We start from the raw sequence: 14,987 nt of genomic DNA, 5'->3' as shown, positions 1-14,987 counted from the left end.
TGAACCAGAAATGCTTAAAAGTAAGTCGGAAAAATGTTTTTTGTTGCAGAAACATGTCTTTCTTTTAATCTTGTTAATAATCTTGTGACACCTCAAGTTTTACAATCGGACCCACCTGTTTGGAACCACTGTCTTAAACAATAATGACCAGTCACAGGAAATGGTATAATATCTGCAAAATCAAACAATTTGCAATCGCGTATTGTTTCACATGCACACACCAATGTGCACATCCATCACTCTTTCCTCTCAGTTTTAGGCAGGGACACATGCAGACAAAATAAAATCATGTCCCCAGTTCCAGCACAGATGTTACAGGGACAAAGATCTAATCTGAGTTTCTGCACAGCATGTGATCCTGCACCGACTTGCACCGCGTCTCCTACGAAAATCACATCAACGTCATTTCTATCCGACTCCTCGGAGTCGGGGCATTTTCCTTATCCTCTGCTCCATCACAGTCCTACACATATGTACACTCTCCTTATCTCTTGTCTGGCGTGTGCAATCTTGTTGTGGAGCATTCTTATCTCTGCCTCGCAAAACCACGACACGCTGCACAGATCGGCAATCTGCACACAGCTCGGGGGAATTTGTGGAGTGGAGGGTATTTCTCAGAGGAGAAATTCAATTAAGCGCACGGACAGCACTGTAGTGTGTAGCTTGACTCTACTCAAGTGATGCATGTCCTCTTGAGAGCTTGCATGACAGGAAGATTGATAGTTTGTTTATTTCAATCGGGCTTTGCTGCAGCAACACGCATTCAAAACCCTCAGTGGCATCATAAGCTCCACACAAAATACATAGGCTCCTGTATTTGCTTATACACATAAGAACTTGACAGATATGCTATTGCATTGACCTTCTGCCAATGGAGACATTCAAAGCCTCAAAAACCCATTGATTTGTAGTGTGTGTGCACGATTTTCTATGTTTGCAGTGGAAAAGCACTATGTCACCGCAGGGGCCCGAATGACACGGCATAACTGAAGACCCTCATGTGTTGTCCCATGGTGCTGCCTCTGGCCCGAATCAGCCAAAGTCAAAGCAATAAGTCCCCTTCCTGTCTCTCAGGGTGGGTTTTATTTTTAAAATTTTGGCAGCTGTATTTCACACAGCAACGTGGATGACATTGAATCAACCTGAGCTCCAAACCTGAATCCATTTGAGTCGATGCCAAGATGTTGCAAACAAACCCAGCCATTATTCCTCCCCCCTCCTCAACCTCGATCTTGCTCTTTCTTCAACATCTGAAATCACCAGGAGGTTTTCAGACATTCCGGGGGCTGGAAGAGTGACAGCTCGCCTGGTGATTGTCTGGATCTGGGTTTTGAGTGGAGGAGAGAGAAAAACATAGCAGGCCAAAGAGCAACAAGGGAGGAACCGTCAAAATGCAGATTTCTCATTAGATGGAGGGAGAAGGGGAAAAAAAAGAAAAGCTTGCTGTTTTTGGAAGTGCAAAGTCACATGCAATGTAAATCATACTCGAGATGTATTTCGATGTAAAGAAAGGTTGAGAGTTACCGCTTTGAGATAAAGTAATAAAAACAACTTCTTGGAAAAGGTGCAGCTATTTGTGAATCTCTCTCGCGTGACAATAGTAATAGACATGTCACCGTGTCGAAGGCTTTAGAACAATAAACATCAGTTAAAAAAAACTTTTAAAGTTTCAATCTCTTATCACTGGCCAAAACATCACACATGCTTGGAGAAATATAAAAGGAATTTCCTCGTAGATGAACGCAGCTGTCCAGAGCTCTCGAGCAAGGAAGGAGGAACCTTTTTTCCCCCTGGAAACAAAATAGTGAGTTGGTGCTGATCATTTGATCTGCCACTCAACAGGCTTCATCAGAACCATGAAACAACACTCTGAATCCGAGTGTGACTCCTGGCAGCGTGGTGCCTTGTTCTGGACACTGAATACTCGCTGATTTCCAGTGGCTGATTTAAAACAAAAAAAATCTAATCAAATCAAATCCAAATAACTTTGGCACTATTCGTTAAAGATGCAGTTTGCTGCTTTGTGAGCCTCCATCAGCTGACGGCGCTGCATGGATGCATGTTTACCGAGAGCCGTCCAAATAGTTTACATTGTCCCTTATCGAAATATCACATGCACATTTTAGAAACACTCTCATAAACTGTTCTCTGCCACTTGTGTTCCCTCATGCATTGTTGTTCTTATCTTCCTGACACATGCCCCTGGAACAAACACACCATGGCACAATGACAATTTGAAAAAATAAAGGAAAGAAAAAAAAAAAGGAAAAGGAAAAAAAGGAGTGGAAACATGTGATCCACGGGTGCCCTTGAAAACCACTCGCGTGTGTATTTGCAACCGAGGTTTTTCCATGTATGATATTTTTTAGTTTCTGAGCATATCTTTGCACGTGTGAAGCGCAGTTTGCCTTTTCCATTTACTGTAAACGTGGCTTGGGGCTGCAGATATTGCTCATGATTAGAAAGTGAAAACACAGCTAGTCACCTGGATAAAAAAAAGAAAAGGGGGGGGGGGGGTAGAAGCCTGAAAATGTTCAGCTCCTTCAAACAGCTTCATCCAACTCCCGAGTCAATGGAGTGTTCAGCGTTTTTGGCAATCGCCAGGCTACAGCACCGGTGATCAGGTTTCAGCTTCTCAGCAACGCTGTGCAAATCTTTTAACAGTATGCACACGTCATAAAAGTTTTCCCTTTAACACCTTTTTATTGCACACCCTCTCTCTCTCTCTCTCTCTCTCTCTCTCTCTCTCTCTCTCTCTCTCTCTCTTTCCTCACAGAGCGGGCTCATTTGCTCTCAGCTTCATCCTTTTCTGGGCCTTCAATGTGGTAGCACAACTGAAACACCTTCTTTACATCAGGTGGCTCTCCTCCTGTTCAAACCATTAGTCTTGAAATCTGGAACGGCGCAATGAGTGCAGGGGACACAATGGTGCCCACATATGCGCACAATAATGGAGTGGATTTATATGGCCGTTTCCCAGCCCCTTGAAGCTCTTTAAAAGCGGGGGAACTCACACATGGAAAGGTTAGCACAGAGCAGTTCAGGTGGCTTAAGGAGCTAGACATGGAGCATTGTTTGATCCTACAAAGACTAATGCGGACATCTGGAAATCATAAGCCCCTTAAAGCTATTTTAATGTTACAGTTTGGGTCAGTATTCTCGCCTGGTGGAGGCCGCTTCCTTTAAGATGAGTGACTTATATGGGGGGGGGAAGTAGGAAATTGTAGTTTTGTTAAGCTCACCGTACGAGAGGTCTACTTCTCGTCTCGCTGAACCTAAATATTGAAAAGGCATCAATCTCTTACTCTGTGCTGGATGCAAGTGCGGCAGTTTCTGAGGTGTTGTTACCTCTGACCCGCCGAGCTGTAACATGATGCGCCAGCGTGCGGTTGAGCTCTCTTTGCTTGCGAAGCAAACCTGGCCAGATAGACGCAACAACTCAGGCATCAAAAATCGGTCTTAAATAACAAGCTGAGCAAAGGGGAAAGAAAAAAACAAAAGTGGTTTCCCAAGAGCTCAATCAGTCTTTGGAGACACATGGGGAGTATTTTGGAGATGGACGAGTTGATGTGTTTGCCTTCGGAAAGTGATTTTACAAGTCATCTCCAAAGCAAAGAAAGAAAATACCCGATGCTGCTTCTGCTCCATCCTCAAGTGAACTCCTTTTTTTCTTCTTTTTTTTCCCGGATACTTCATTTCCATGTGCACACAGTGATATTTTTAAGGAAAGGCAGTGTTGTTATGTCTGCCTGTCAGTGGGTCCAACACTTTGGTTCAGACTGTCTTACTCGATGGATTGCCATGAAATTCTCCGCAGACATTTGCGGTCCCCTCAGGATGAAAACCAACAGACTTTGGTGATCCTCTGACTTTTGACATGTGTGAAGAGTTGGAATAGAAAATGCTGTGTCGTAGGTTGATGATAAGCAGCTAACAGAAAAACATGCTCTCAAGTGTTCTTCCGTCACTCACGACGACCCAGGCAAACTAGACGCACACTAAAAGCATTTTCGAAAACCTCTTTGATGAGCACACACACTCGCTTTCGGAACAACTGCTCACCCCGGTGTAATCTCTTCCCTTCTCAGGTTCGTCAGCCATAATCAGACCTTTTTAAAGGCGGGTAAATAGAGAACAGCTGCTGGCTCACACACAGGAAGCATTTTGGAGGTTTGGATGTAAATGTTTGTGACACGCTGTGGCGATGCGGCGGGGGGCGGCCGAGACAGCTGTGGGCTTTTCTTGGGGGGTGATGTACGTGCGTGCTCGGTGACGTTGCCTCGTCACCTGTGTCCAATGTGAGGATAAGGCCGTGACCGAAACCAGGCCGCTGAACAAAAGACGTCAAGCTTTAAACGATTGGTTTTGCTCGTAGGAGGGATTTCTGAGGGTAAAGTTCAAGTTATTGAAAATTATTAAAGTTACTCTCCTGGGCTGTTGTTTTCCTCGATAGAGTCATGTCATGTCCTTTTTTGGGGGTAGGATATAGTGTGTGTGTTTGTGTGTGTACTGAGGGAGATGACAGTCACTGTCTATGGCCGCGTAATTCTGTTTGTGTATGTAGCGTTGTTTGTCGCTGCATATTTTGTGTATTCAACTGAGCTTAAATGTTCTTTTTTCTTTCGGAGGGTGAGGAGTTCGCATTGGAGTTCGGGGTGTTCTCCTCCGTTCACAGGGAACAGTGCGATCGTCAAACAGGGATACACATTGTTCTAATTTGGCGTTGGACAGAAGAGCAGAGGCTTGGCAGAACGCGGCAGAGGCCCCTGCTGTTGATACGAAAAGGTCATCCCATATAATGGAAGTGACATTTAACTGGAAACATTTGACAAAAGACTCATCAGAGTTTGTAAGTGCTGAGTTGAGCGATACATTTGTATTTGTCACATTGGCAGATGTGGCTGCATACTAAATGGCGATACACAACTCAGTCCGATGTGAGTCTCCTAGTCCTGATCTAATCCCGGAAAACAATTAGTTTTCAATATTTATTGAACAATGTTTGACTCTTGCATGACTGAAACGTGCATGGACCAGATTCTTGTTTCATGTCATAATCAGTAACAGCAGCCCTATGCTAATTTCTACCAGATGTAATTCCAGTTTTTCTTTTAGAGGATATTTTTATAGAAAGGCGGCTTTAATCAATTGACAGTTGTCCGAAAGGAATTTGCCTGTGATTTATCTTCTCAGCAAATAATGAGCAAACTGTCTTGAATAACTATAGTTGGGCGCAGCGGTGGCTTGGGGTCTCGGATGTGTACCGTGTAACTGCAACGTCCCTGGTTAGAATCCAGACACTCTGTCTCTCTTCCCACATTTCCTGTTTTATAACAAGCTGCTGCAGAATGTGTAAATAAATAACTGACAAATACTTTAATCGCTCATAGCTAAATGTGTCCATATTAGGCCTCCACATAATTTGATGGCAATAAACAGGGCGACACATGGCTTTCTACTATTGCAATACAACCTTTCTGAAAATGCACTTTTCAATATAAATGTAGAGTATATTGCGCGTTAAAAGAGTGGATATGTGTAAAGTGGTACTCTAGCAATTTGGTAATGCAGCTCTATTAAGTAAGGGGACTTGCAACTGACACATTTGAAAAAAAGATGAAAAAAAGAGATAACTTGACTTTGCGTTACTTTGGCCAAATCCCGTCATCCACAATTTTCTGTTATTATATCAACTTAACAACACCACGGCCGAGTAAAAGCATTCATCTTTCTTCATCCTTCAAACTCCATGACACAAAGTCGATCTCAAATAACCCTGATAGCACCACAAAGGTTATTATCTCCACCAAGAAGGTTACGTTTTCGGCCCACTACCTTTGTTGGTTGGTCGGTTGATGTTTCTTTGTTTGTCATCAGGAAATACACAAAAAACTACTCAATGGATTTCCACAAAACTTAGTGAAAGGATGGAACATGGGCCAAGAAAGAACCCATTCCATTTTGGGGGTGGATACAGATCAGCAGATGGCAACCTGCAAAGAAGAGTTGCAATGCCCAAAGGCAGTGGAGAACAAGACTCCTTACACCTGGAAACTTAATGATAGCACTGTTTCAGATATTTTGCAAATATTTTATGAGGAAATTAATGTATTCAATGTGTCTGGTAGACCTCAAGGATACTCTTAATGCTTACACAAATTTGTCTACAAAAAGAAAACTCCACGGGACACCTTTCACTTTGCAGGGCAATAATTGGATTCTCCCTCTCCCCTTTTCTCTCCTTCTCATACTAAGTCTCATTATAAGGCTTTACAGTATGTTGCATCAGCGATGTAATCCCCTTCCGTCTTCATCTCTGTATAAAGCAAGCGATGATAGAGCAGCTCCTTTATCTGCACTCCTTTCTTCTGACTTGAAGGTAATTGACTCATTCACATATGCAGACATGCTCGTAGGCTGAGATTACAAATGGGCAGTGTAATCCTCCTGTGATTACAGTTTTGTATGTGTGTCTGTGTGTGTGTGTAATTGTGAGTGTGTGGTTAGAGTCTTAAGTAACAGTGACAGTAGTGGTGTGGTCTGGAGACAGCTGGCACACTCTCTCCTCTGACTCACTGAAAAAGGATGACCTCTTGGCCCTGCTTTCAAGCATTTAGGCCAATATGCCAATACCCTTAAATGTCTGCATCTGCATATTTTGGAAATTCATCCCCTGATGTGAGTATTAACTGGATGTCATGCTGCATTTGGCCGGACCGACGATTGAACCGCCTCCACAACAAAAAGAGTCAAGTGTTTGCCAGTATGCAGAGCAGTGTTCCATTAAATTGGTTGCTGACAGTGGCAGCCACTGCAGGGCCACTGAGTGTAATTGAGTGGAAAAGCTGCAGAGTGTTTGCGGTGCGACAGGTGAGAACAGTAAGAGTTGGGATCTCAGTTGGGGCTTGACTCTTTAACGGGCCCGAGTGCCCCAACGCTCCACCTGCTCCTGTGGTGTAAAACAACTACAAACAAGTGTTTGCAAAATACTGACTCATGCACCTCTCTGTTTGTGGTGCAGCCGAACCTCTCAGTCCTCACATTACATTTTAGAAAGATATAAATCATGGCAGACTAAAAGGTATGTTATCACCTCTGCCCAGGGGGTTATGTTTTCACCTGTCTGTTTGTTTGTTGGTTGGTTGGTTGGTTGGTCGATTGGTTGGTTGGTTGATTGGTCGGTTTGTTTGTCAGCAGGATTTTGCTCAGATTACTGAATGGATTTCCACGAAACTTGGTGGAAAGATGGGACACGGGCCAAGAAAGATCTCGCTAAATTTAGGTGTGGATCCAAACAAAGGGGCAGATTCAGGGTTTTCTTTTAATCACTTTCTTCAACATTGTGAGCATTTTTTGGGGGATATTTTTTTCACCAATTTCCCAGGGAACAATGCATGTACTTTGACGAAGACAGTCAGCCATATTTAGGGGACTGGTATTCATGTGTGTGTGCACTTTTGGTGTGGCTTGATTTAATAAGGGAACTGCTTGGCCTTGGCAGAGGTACGCGGCATACTAGATTTTGTTGTAAAGTAATAGTTACATTTTTTGGGGAACATTGTATGCTTATTTGGTTTCTTGCAATGAGTTTTATGAGAAGATTGATTACACTCCCAGACTGCACAATAAACAAGAAAATACAGCTCTCAGCACATTATCTTACCTTAGTATAAAGATACTGTATACTAATGTACTAGAATTAGGAGGAAACAGTAACTGTTTGTCCAAAGCTAACAAAACCGGATAAACTCCACATTTTTTGTAATTAAAAACACAATAACATGTTAATTTGTGAATTTCTGAGGTCAGTCTCAGATTTTATTACCAGAACCAGGTCAGTCTGCATTGCTTAGCTCACTCGGGGCTGGAGCTTCATATTCAATGTAGATTTTAAATTAGTATTGATGTTTTCACCTAACCCTGGTTGAGAAAGGAAAAAATGTAGTTCTCAAACTGACTCATTAAAATCACACGTACCCCATTGTAGTAAAACGTGTCATGATGTATCTACTGTTGAGAAACAGATCTCTGCCTATTGAATGCTGAATCTTGCCCCAAGGGCCCAGCTGTGAACGGTCGATGGAAGACGTTGGCTACACCTCAGTGAGCAGATTTTACACACGATGAACAAATATCAGTCAGCCTTATGCAGTCAAACTAAATATTTGACCAGCTCCTATAGCTCTGCTGACATGGCTGGTTTTTTTTTTATAAAGAAATATCAAAGACATTCTCAATTAAAATAATAGTGAAACATTTTGGGAAATATGTTCAAGAGTTAGATGAGAAGACGGATGCCACTCTCGTGCGATGAATATGAAGCCACCAGCAGCAGCCGGTTAGCTTAGCATGAGAACAAAGGCTGGAAACGGGAGGAAACAGCGAGTCTGGCTCAGATTAAACAAACAAGATATAACAAAATGTGTCCCACTCGAGCCAAACTCCTACCACAAGTAGAGTCAACTGAATCTGTCCAAGGCGAGGAACAGCTAAGGGTATGGTGGAGTGACGGCAGAGGGGAATTATGTTGAAAGGTCGTGAAAGAGGGCACAGAAAGGTCTTCACAGCAGATGAAAGCCTGAAAACATCCAAGCCGTGCCGAAACATTCAGATGTCGTCTGTCATCGAGTGTCTCTGTGCCACAGCAATATAAACACCGCCGTGCCAGTAAAATTCTCTTTGAGTCTCGCTGAACATATTCTAAGGAGTGCCCCAAAATTGTTTAGTACTCTTTGTTGAGCAACTGGCAGACAACATTTGGCACCGCAGACCCACAAAAGCACAATCTGTCCTACCCCACAGAGGTCAGAATGAGGGCACGGAGGGCCAAAAGACACAGGCTGCTTTCTCACTTATCATCTTTGCAAATACACCCACCATTTTCCGTTATGGTGTGATTTAAAGCCATTGTGTGGGAATGAGCATTTTACTAGTCACAATAATGTCATGAAATGATTTGCAGCTCGGGAGCTGGTGCGGCGTTGTCGCTAAAGCTCCCGCTCCCGCGTTGTGGAGCTGTTGTGCTTGGATCCACAGGGGAGCTGTTTACCGTGGCACCACTCATTCTAGCCATTGTTTTTTGCACGCTTAATGACAGACTCGGCCACAATGGAAATCAAAATGGAGACTGTGCCAATGTGATATGCATGCAAACTGCAAGTTCATGGGGCCAGAGGTGAGGAATCCAAAAAGGCCATAAAAATCCGACTGATTCAAAGCCGTGTAGATTCAGATGGATTCTACAGATTGTATAAATATTATGAAATTACATTCACCTCCGCTCCTTTAAACAGCATTTCATTTAGTTCTAAAATGACTGAATATTTTTCCAACGCTTTTCATTTCAGTAAATGTGTGGTAACTGACGTGTACTTTCTTCCATTGAGCGATGGCTATAATTAGCCAGGGCACTGATGTCTGGATCGTCCATGTAATCTGCTCTGTTCAGTCTCTGTTCAGGATATTTACACGGCCCTGCAAGTGAATCAGTCGGCACATCTGCAAATTAATGAGGCATGATGTGTACAATTTCATGGTCACCTTGCAGATGCACATAACCCAGTGGGATCTCTAATAAAGATTTGTCATCGCTGATGACAGCGGGCTTGGTCTCACAAGAAATTCAACTGACACATCTATTTATTGCTTTAAGTGTGAGGCAGGTTATCAAACCGGGAACATGTGCCATGTTGATATTGTGTGTAACGGGTCAGCCCCTGCGGTGCCAAATAAGGAGGAATCGCCATTTACTCGCTGTCACTCTGCGTACTTAGCAATGTCTACATTTCAATCACAGTCTTATTTGCCTGTCACGCCAAGGCCAAGTAACGCAGTTTGAGGTGTGACATTCTGTGCAGAGTTCCTCTATTTCAAGGCTATTAAAAACACTTGCCTGACAGGCAGGTTTTCCCTGTAGGGCTTGTCAGTTACCTGGCCCAGTCATGTTCTCCAGCTGCTAATGGAAACAAAGCGTACCGAAAAACAAGTGGAGATTTTGTAAGACAGGTTCCAGTGACCCCCTCTCTCCTGCGTGTCGGTAAATCAGCGGCTGGTTTTCACCCAGACCGAGTCTTAAGACAGGCAGAGTGGAAGGAGGCAGAGCAGGGGAGGAGGTGCGACTGCTATCCGAACAGATAAAGGCTTGTGCCAAGACCTGAACAAATAAACAAGGGGATGATTGTTTCGCCACACACGACTCGGCTCAGTCAGAGTGAATTAAGAGTGCCTCAGCTCACAGCGCCGATAAGCCAAACCCCTGTCGCTCTCGGCCCTCACCTCTGTTTTCTTAACTAATGCCCTCCTTGCTCCGTCCTCGGGCCTGTTTTAATCAGTTGAAGATCTGCTTTGGATCTACTCACCATTCGCCAATGAAAGTGTCAAAGCAAATTATGGGAATGAGCCAGTTCACACCTCCTGTGCAGTGTTTTCAGACCACATCAGTGCGTTGGATTTCATTGTGTAGCTGTGGCTTTCTCTTCGCCGATCTGCTTTGCTGCTACTTTATTTGCTAAGAGCCAAACCTGCAAAGAGACACACTGACCTGGACAGTAAGTCAGTAGTCTGGATTCCCTTTCCTCTTCTTGAACTGCAGACAGTATGAGTTTTTTTTGTGGAATTCCAGCCAGATTCCACACTTGAAGTGACGTTATACTTCATACATATTGGCAAGCATGATCGGGGTTTACTTCACAAGATGATACATCACTGTCATGCATTTGTTGCACCATATAAATAACGACTTCTCTTCTTCTACAGCATACAACTACCCCTCGACAATAATCCAATCAATCGTCCTCTTTTTTGTGAAACCCCTCTTATTTGTGAGGCTCATTCCAAGTGGATGGTTTGCAGATGTTTCCTCGACGAGACTCATCAGTGAACTTCGCTCCGTCGCACTCTGCTGTACCGGGGCTTGGATTACACTCTTTTGGTTTTTCTCATGGTGAGATGGAGCTGAAGGTAGATAAAAGAAGGAGTGTTATTCTATGATTAGAGCCGGAGCAGCTCCTTAATGACTCCCCCTACCCCCTACCCCCCGCCCGCCCCACTCCCTCCTCCTTCCAGATCAGTCATCGGCCGTCTGGTCTCTCTGGCCAGCATCACGTAGACCACAGACCTCTGGTCCCCATTAGTCCCCCCTCCCCTTGTGTAGTATCTCTGAGGCCGATGGTTAAAAGACCCAGGCGGGTTCCGTTCCACATTAGTTTTGGCCTGGTATCTGGCCTCGGCAGTGTGTTTGTGGCGCTGCCCTGCAGCGCTCCATGATGATTGAGTGGCGCTGAGTTTCCCTTGCTTTGATTCCCAAAAAGTCCCCTGATAGATAAAAAAATTGATTGTGCCATTTATTACTGACTGTTTGTGCTGTTTTCTTCAGTGGCGGACAGAAAGAGAGACGAGTGCAGGTTGTTGGAGTGGTAAGCGTGTCTTCATTTGCCCTCATGCCTTAACAAGAGGGTGAATCGCCGTGTAGTGCTGTGTCTCGCTCTCATGGCCCAAAGGCACTGAGTCAGAGGAAATGAGCTGAGGGGAAGTGAGTGTGTTAGTCAGGTCCTGTTCCTGTTGTCGATGTTGTCAACGTCACCAACGAGAACCAAATAGGAAGACAGGACCTCATCACCAATGCACACTGCTGCTTTTACACCTCGATAGTAGCTTCTTCTTCTACTTCTTCTTCTTCTGTTTCTTCTTTTAGTTTAATGGCGAGAAGCACCTCAAATTTAAGGGGCATTACCCCCACACACCATGCTGCTGTGTGGCCCAGAGCTTGAGAAGAAAACCCAACTCCCCCTCCACACTGAACAAATTCCCTGGGATTGAACATTTCCACCCCACATTTCTTCAATTCCCTCCTCGGCTATTCTCTTTTAGTTGTAAACTTCTGACAGTGACAAATGTTTTACACTTTCTTCCACCCCACACTCACACAGCCCAGACGAATGCTTCCCTAGTAAATGCATTGTCTTATTCAACCCTGTGTGTCCTCTCCTCAGTCTTGAAATGATTTGTGGCTCTCTGGAATTTCTCCCTATTACTGTCATTCCTCCCACTTTAGTCTTTATTCTGTATACATGACGACCTTTGTTTCCCTCATCCCAATATTTCTGCCAGGCCTTCATGGAGTCTTTCTGTATTGAGGCCTTGGTTGGCTATAGAATCAGCCATTTCATTCCCCTCGACGCCCTGTGAACATAAACCTGACTTCTGTATCTGCAGGTCTGCATTACGTGTCAAATATTTCATATCGGGCCTGCTTTGGGAGGACATGGATTGTAATAATAACAATAGTGACAATAAATCTGAGCATATAAAGACCCCTTTAAGATCCTCTGTTCTATCCACTGCAGTGCCATTACAATGTCTTACATCTCAACTGTATATACCACCAAAGAATCTGATGCTCTGTCATTTATGTTAATATTTAAATCTGGGGAACACAAAAGCAAATCTTCTATCCTCCAGCTTCGTTGAACCAACTCTATAAATTGGAATAAATGTTCTATATACAGTTCTTAATCTTCCAAATTACCTTATCTCTCTTTATTTTTCTCTTGAATATAAAAAAAAATTAGGAAATAAAAGTGGGAAATAATCATCGGGTAAAGAACTGTGCCACTATATCTTATTGACAGAATCTGAATCAACATCACAGACTGGACCGAGACACCCTGTGCACATAATTTTTGAATTATGAATGCTGTCGCCTCTTTGGTTTCCGGTGCCAAATTTGAGGAGTGCAGCATGAAAGACCCCGCGATTAGGCCAAAATGAATTTCGAACTGGATTTAAATATCATTCAAAACATATTATTGATACTGGAACTAGAAATGTTAAGAGATTATCTGTTCCTTCTTTGTGCGTGCCAAAACAATACAAAACTAATTACAAGCAGCACAAAATCTATATTTGTTGAGTTCTCTGGAATTTTAGGGATTCAAGAATAAAACCAGAATTGCTCTTGCCAATATTGAGCTGCTCATATTTGGTGGAAGCTTTCGTTTTCATATTTCTGTCAAGGTATTGTGTTCATATTGTAACATCTTTCAAATATAGATAAATAATCTATAAATCATATTAAACATGTACATGTTTAGCTTTTCTTTGGTGCTTTCAAGCTGTTGTTGGTTATCCATCTGGCAAAAAACAAGTTTTGGGCCGAGACAAGCATGTCATCAGCTGCCTCTGACATAAATGTCTGATTGTTGGTCAAGCGGAAAATCTCACTGTGTGTGGTCACAAGTGCCGGTGTCTCTGCTCATATCTACCTTGTGCATTTTTGTCCCCTTTTACTTCCAGGGAGTGGTGGTATTATTGAATGTTAGGTACTGTCAGAGGAAATATCATTGATCGTATAAAAGTGTTTCTCTCTTTAAACAATACAGATAAAATAAAACTGCTTTTTCTCTCCTTGAACGGAAAAACGGATCTAAATTCTGGTGCCATTACATACACTTTCACAGATCATATGAGGGAGCACATGGTGTTATATCATAGTTTATCTGAGATGCAAACCAGAGAGCGATACTTGAATTTGCCTCCAACCCGTTTCCAATTTGACAAGCAGAACCGGCCAGTATTCACAAATGTGCATATTCTAATTGTTTCAGTTGCATAACAACAGTGTCTGTCATTGTTGTGAGTAGTGGCCCTGTCTCTGTTGGTCAAAACAGTGCACCAACCAATCGAGGAGCTCTCTGAATCTTTTTCCATCCTTGGAAATCTGCTGAGTGACAGTGGCCATGGCAACAGCCCGGCTCTGTGCGGCTCCCTTTGCACCCCCGCTGTGCAGCGTTTGATGGCAGTTAAATGTGTTGTGGAGTAATTGGGTTGTGGACCGGATGAGATATGTCCCCTAAGGTGTGACAGAATGTGCGAAATGGAGCAGGTGGTGGAAGCCCAGAGGCTCCCCCATGCACGCTGCAGCGTTCAAGCCAATGGTTATTTCCTTACCAGGTGTAAACCGCTCCGCTCTGTCATCCTGTCTGTGTGACAGCTTGGAGTGCGTGCAGGTCTGGAAAATGAAATCAAGTTATACTGCTAGACAGGAACAATAACAATTCACTGTGGCATAATAAATTCTGATACGAATAAAGAGGTTGTCCTCATATTGCAATATTAACTGTATCTCACCACTTGTGTCTCAAAAACATACACATTTGTGTGTTGCAGGCACTAAAAATGCCAGCGGACCTGATTGATGTTCTGGACTGTCTCAACCGCCGCCTGAGAATGTCAACAACGTAAGTGCAGAAATCCAAAATCTGTTCGTAATATATAACTAAGAGTATGGAGTCAGCTGAAAGTTTTACTCCAACTAAGTTTAGACATTTGCTTTATTTATTTTCGTTCCTCAGATATTGCATTATTTGCATTTTGATTCATAACCAATGAAAGGATGCTTAGCTTGGCAGGTTGTTCTTGACCTTGACAACAGCAGTTGACAAAACAATTTAAACCCAAGGTCCATTTCCTGTTCCGTCGCTGTAGACCGTGTTGCGTGGAGTTGGCTCAGTTTTCTTGGAGCTGTACTTGTTTTCTGAATTCTTGTCAATGTTGGCTTGAAAAGAGAAAACACATGCTTGCACATTGTCTGCCTGAGGAGGAATAAATAGGATACTCTGTGCTGGACACTCACTGATCTGACTGCGCCCACTGTTGGAATGGACCTGCATAGTGTGGCCTGTTTCCCTGCAGTTGTTGCATGAAATGAAGCGATAAAGGAGATCATGGGCCGCTCGCAGCTTATCCTAAACCCAAACTTAGCAGCCACTGCAATTCCCGAAAATGCACACCTGATCCAACCCAATTGACAGAAGTGATCCGAATGGATCTGCATTTCCTGTGTCCTGGCAAAGTGCAGAGCGCTGTAACCGAGTAGCATAAGCCCATCAGCGTGTGTAGAGTCGACATCAGACGGATGCCATGTGAAAGGAACAAGCTGTCACATTACACTTGTACGAACATCCACGAACAGTGCCAAGGCCGTGCCA

General features: G+C 43.5%; 1 protein-coding gene across 9 annotated transcripts in view; it reads left to right on the top strand.

Moving 5' to 3' along the window:
- The window catches only part of syndig1l (synapse differentiation inducing 1-like), a 174,840-nt gene that overhangs the window by 33,157 nt on the left and 126,696 nt on the right, over positions 1-14,987 (top strand). For all 9 annotated transcript variants that reach the window (XR_004786441.2, XR_004786439.2, XR_004786440.2 and 6 more), the window contains exon 3: positions 14,167-14,237. The gene's annotated coding sequence lies outside the window, so the exon portion shown is untranslated. The remainder of the gene's footprint in view (positions 1-14,166; positions 14,238-14,987) is intronic.

This window comes from Scophthalmus maximus, chromosome 18, assembly GCF_022379125.1.
Source record: "Scophthalmus maximus strain ysfricsl-2021 chromosome 18, ASM2237912v1, whole genome shotgun sequence".
Taxonomy (NCBI): domain Eukaryota; kingdom Metazoa; phylum Chordata; class Actinopteri; order Pleuronectiformes; family Scophthalmidae; genus Scophthalmus; species Scophthalmus maximus.
This window is presented reverse-complemented; position numbering and strand designations above follow the sequence as displayed.